Source organism: Urtica dioica, chromosome 12, assembly GCF_054948205.1.
Source record: "Urtica dioica subsp. dioica isolate 48M chromosome 12, U.dioica_male_clone48M_v1_H2, whole genome shotgun sequence".
NCBI classification, from domain to species: Eukaryota; Viridiplantae; Streptophyta; class Magnoliopsida; order Rosales; family Urticaceae; genus Urtica; species Urtica dioica.
In genome coordinates this window covers 2,491,464-2,496,646 of record NC_142767.1, presented here as the reverse complement: position 1 = coordinate 2,496,646, position 5,183 = coordinate 2,491,464, and the positions used below count along the sequence as shown (strand labels likewise).

Here is a 5,183-nt window from a genome sequence, read left to right as displayed (position 1 = left end):
AGGAGGAGCTTAACAATCTGATCATCAAGCTCCAAGATGAAGAAGGGGACAAGCTCGCAAAGGAGAGGATTCAAGGAAGCCAAGAAACACCAATGAAGAATGTTATTTGGGCTTAATTGAATTAGACGGACTATTCCTATTTTGCTATTTCAGTTTGTGTTATTTGGGCCAAGACATGTTATTTAAAAAGCCCATATTGTGTTTGTATTGGGCTGGTCCTTTGTTTTATGTCTATTAGTACTTAAATAAGGCTGAATGAAAGACACACAATTTGGATTTTCGAGTTAAACACTTTCTGTGAGGATTTCATTCTCTCTTTGGTTCGTTTAGAACTACTCGGGTTTTCTTACAAAGCGGTGCGTGTAAGAGTTTGAGACTGACTCATCAGACGGCCATTCGCATCCGTCCGTGGCGTCATTTGATCCACCTTCGTTCCTAAAGTATAGACGATTCGTCGCTGTGCTATTGGGGTATCGGGTCTCGGAGCTTAGTCGGCCGAGGTTCGTATCAAGTGGTATCAGAGCTAGTCTCTACTTTTAGGTCTGCTTATCCTTTGTTTCGTTTTCTTTGTTTTTCCCCGTTTGTGTTGTGTTCATTCCGTACGTACGTAATTGTTGTCTGTTTAGTCTGTTCGTACGTAAAATTGTGTTTGTTACCTCAAAAATTTTATTTTGCTGATAGATTCCTTGTGTGTTTTGGAGCGTTTTAAGGTACCCTACATCCTATTGAAATTTTTTTCGACCATTTGTCACATTTTGGGCTGATTGTCGCACCTTGGGAGAATTGTTTTTGGGACTCATTTAAGACCCCTGGTCATAACTTTCCGTGGTGTCGTCTTTCTTGTTTGTGTCGTTTGGGTGTCTTTTTTTCTTGTTTGTGTCGTTTTGGTGTATCGGTTTCGAATTTCCTTTCATCACCTTTCTGGTCTCTGAGTAGTTCGGTATGAGCCTATAGAGAGTTTGAGTGAGTGGTAAAAGGCAGAGAGAATAACTATCGCCATTATCAAACACGAGCGTAGAGTGATAATTTTTTGAGTGTAAACACGTGAGGGAGAGTTTTGTGAGGTTTCTTTTGTTACTAACAATATCTTGCAGCAACCATGTCTAACAACGGCGACGAAGATTAGGGAATTCCAGACCGGAGGCTGATGATGCAAGCAATGATAGGAGAGATGAGAAGGATGATGAGGGAAGAGTTGGAGCCACTACGAGAACGTGTTGAGAGAGTGGAGGAAGGCCAACAAGCTCCCAACAGAGGAAGACGAAGACAGCCTAGGGAGGAGACAGAAGATGAGATGGAGAATGATTTTGAAGAGGAGGATTATAGGAGAGGAAGACGAAACGAAAGAGTGTTCGAAAGAAGGCAAGGAGGAAGGGACAGAGAAGACGGAGGAATTGGTGGCATCAAGCAAAAGATTCCAACATTCCAAGGGAAAAGTGACCCGGACGCCTACTTTGAATGGGAGACGAAAGCCCAGTTTGTGTTCAATTGATACAACTACACCGAACGCAAAAAGGTAATACTTGCCGCTGCTGAATTCACTGATTATGCTATTGTTTGGTGGGATCAGCTGGTGACGAGTCGACAACGGGCTGGAGAGGAGCCGATAGAGACTTGGGATGAGATGAGGGCCATCATGAGAAAGAGGTTTGTGCCTCGTCACTATTACCGAGAGCTTTATCAGAAGCTTCAGCGTCTCAGGCAAGACACTCGCAATGTTGAGGAGTACTACCGCGAAATGGAGGTTGCCATGATCCGAGCAAACATAGAAGAAGATCGCGAGTCGACCATGGCCAGATTTATCAACGGGCTGAACCCTGATATAGCGGACAAAGTGGAGTTGCAGTATTATGTCGAGATGGAGGATTTGGTTCACTTGGCCGTCAAGATTGAGAAGCAGCTCAAGACGAGGGGTAGCATGAGGGGAAGCCGATTTTCAGAAAAACCTGCATGGAAGAAGACCTTCAACCGAGACGAGAAGAGCAGTTTCAAGCCACGAGGAGACGTAGCCAAGCCAAGCGCGTCCACGGCCCCAACCACATCTAGTTCTGGTCCCAGTGCTCAAAAGAAACCGGAGACGACATTTCAGAGAAATCGTGATATCAAGTGCTTCAAGTGCCAGGGAGTTGGTCACTTCGCAAATGAATGCCCGAATAAGAGGAGCATGACGATTCTTCCGACCGGAGAGATGGTTACCGACGATGAAGAGGAAGATCAAGAGGGGCCCGGAGAAGAATCAGACGAGGAAATTGAGGCACCAGGAGAGCTCGTGTTGGTCTCTCGACGAACTATGAATGCACAGGTTGTACGAGGTGATGAGGAGCAGCGTGAAAATATCTTTCACACCAGGTGCCATATTGGTGAGAAGGTGTTCAGTGTTATCGTCGATGGAGGGAGTTGTACAAATATAGCCGGCGTTGCTGTAGTGAAGAAGCTTGGACTTCCAACGACGAATCACCCTCGTCCTTACAAGCTTCAGTGGTTTAATGATGGTGAAGACCTTACTTGTCTACAAACAAGTCCTTATCAGTTTTCGGATTGACAGCTATGAGGACTCGGTGCTCTGTGACGTGGCACCAATGGACGCGGGGCATATACTTTTGGGGCGGCCGTGGCAATTCGATAGGAGGGTGACTCATGACGGTTACACCAACAAGTACTCCCTCAGGCACAAGAATCGTACCATCACCCTCGCACCCCTTACTCCAAAGCAAGTTCATGAAGATCAACTGAAGATGCAACAAGAGAGGGAAAGGTTTCGGGCACTAGAGAAGGGAAAGGAACCAAGGGATGAGGTAAAAACAGAGAGAAAAAAAGAGAGAGTCCCAGAGAGAAAACCCGAGAGAGAAGTGGGGAGTGATAGAAAAGATGGGGTCATGAAAAACAAAATCGGTGAGAGAAAACAAAACAACATCTTTGTGGGAAAGAGTGATGTGAGGAAAGCCTTCTTTGCCAAACAGCCGATGATTTTACTTGTCTACAAGGAGGCTGCCTTATTCACTAACCAAAATGGCGAGGTCCTACCTACTGCCATTGTTTGTCTTTTGCAGGAGTTCAAGGACGTTGTTGTTCGGGACATGCCAACAGGACTACCACCGATTCGAGGGATTGAGCACCAGGTTGACCTTGTACCCAGGGCCTCGCTTCCAAACAGACGAAGGAGTTGCAACGGCAAGTCGAGGAACTTTTGTCAAAGGGGTACATTAGAGAGAGCACGAGCCCTTGCGCCGTACCAGTTCTATTGGTTCCAAAGAAGGATGGGTCCCAGGGGATGTGCGTGGATTGCCGAGCCATCAACAACATCACGGTCAGGTATCGATTTCCCATTCCTAGATTGGATGATATGCTAGACGAATTACATGGTGCGTGTGTTTTCTCTAAGATTGACTTAAAGCGTGGGTACCACCAAATTAGAATGAAAGAGGGGGATGAATGGAAAACCGCTTTTAAAACTAAACTTGGGTTGTATGAATGGTTAGTGCTGCCTTTTGGTTTGACTAATGCACCTAGCACATTTATGCGACTTATGAATCATGTTTTGCGTTCGTTCATTGGTAAATTTTTGGTGGTATACTTTGATGATATTTTGATTTATAGCAAGACCCCGGATGATCATGTCTTACACTTACGTGAGGTTTTTATTATACTCAAACGAGTTATTTGCTAACCTTGACAAGTGCACATTTTGCACCGATCACGTTGTTTTCTTGGGATTTGTTGTAAGTTCTAAAGGAGTGCAGGTAGATGAGGAAAAAGGTGAAGGCTATTCAAGAGTGGCCGACACCGACAAATGCAGCACAAGTGCGGAGTTTTCATGGCTTAGCGAGCTTTTATAGGGGCTTTGTCAGAGATTTTAGCACGATCGCTGCCCCACTCACGGAGGTGATGAAGAAACATGTGGCGTTCGCATGGGGGCAAGCACAAGAGGAGGCGTTCACCGCAATCAAAGGAAAATTAGTCAACCCTCCTTGTCTCGCATTATCTAACTTCGATAAACCATTCGAGGTTGAGTGTGATGGGTCCGGAGTGTGAATCGGAGTAGTTCTCATGCAAGATCGACGGAGATTGCGTATTTTAGCAAAAAATTGAGTGGGGCCATCCTTAACTACCCCACTTACGACAAGGAGATGTACGCATTGATTCGAGCTTTAGAGACTTGGCAGCACTACCTCTTTCCAAGAGAGTTCGTGGTCCACACCGACCATGAGTCACTCAAGTACTTGAAGGGACAACAAAAGCTCAACAAACGGCATGCGCAATGGATGGAGTTCATCGAGCCGTTTCCATATGTCATCAAGTACAAACAAGGTAAGGAGAATGTGGTAGCCGATGCCCTTTCTCGAAGGTATGTTTTACTTTCCACTTTAGATGCTAAACTGCTTGGTTTTGAACATATCAAAGAGTTGTATCCAGAAGACCGAGAGTTTAGTGAGATGTTTACGAAGTGTGAGAAGATGGCGTCGGGAGATTACTTTAGGCATGATGGATTTTTGTTCAGGCTTGGTAGACTTTGTGTGCCTAGTTGTTCTCTTCGGGAGTTGTTAGTTAGGGAAGCTCATGGTGGGGGCCTTATGGGACATTTTGGTATAGCAAAAACTCTAGGAGTGATCTAAGAGCACTTTTATTGGCCTCGCATGAAGCATGATGTTGAGAGGATCTGTGGTAATTGTGTCACATCTAGGAAAGCTAAGTCGAAAGTTCAATCACACGGTATGTATACACCTTTGCCTATTCCTAGCTAACCTTGGGTAGATATATCTATGGATTTTGTGTTAGGCTTGCCTAGGACTAAGTGAGGTCGTGATTCTGTTTTTGTAGTGGTTGATAGGTTTTCAAAGATGGCACATTTTATCCCTTGTCACAAAACCGATGATGCTTCTAATGTTGCTGTTTTGTTCTTTCGAGAGATTGTTAGGTTGCATGGCATGCCTAGGACGGTTGTCTCGGATAGGGATACCAAGTTCTTAAGTTACTTTTGGAAGACCTTATGGGCTAAGTTGGGTACTAGGTTGTTGTTTTCGACTACTTGTCACCCCCAAACTGATGGTCAGACCGAAATAGTTAATAGGACCTTGTCGACTTTGTTGAGGGCAATAATTAAGAAGAATATCAAAACTTGGGAAGATTGTTTACCACATGTTGAGTTTGCTTATAACCGCGCTATTCATTCATCTACTAAGTTC

The 5,183-nt window shown here is 44.8% G+C and overlaps 1 pseudogene; it reads left to right on the top strand.

The window, feature by feature from the left end:
* Window positions 1–1,624: 1,624 nt before the first annotated feature.
* On the top strand, window positions 1,625–4,613 carry LOC149378661 (uncharacterized; annotated as a pseudogene).
* The last annotated feature ends 570 nt before the right edge of the window (window positions 4,614–5,183 follow it).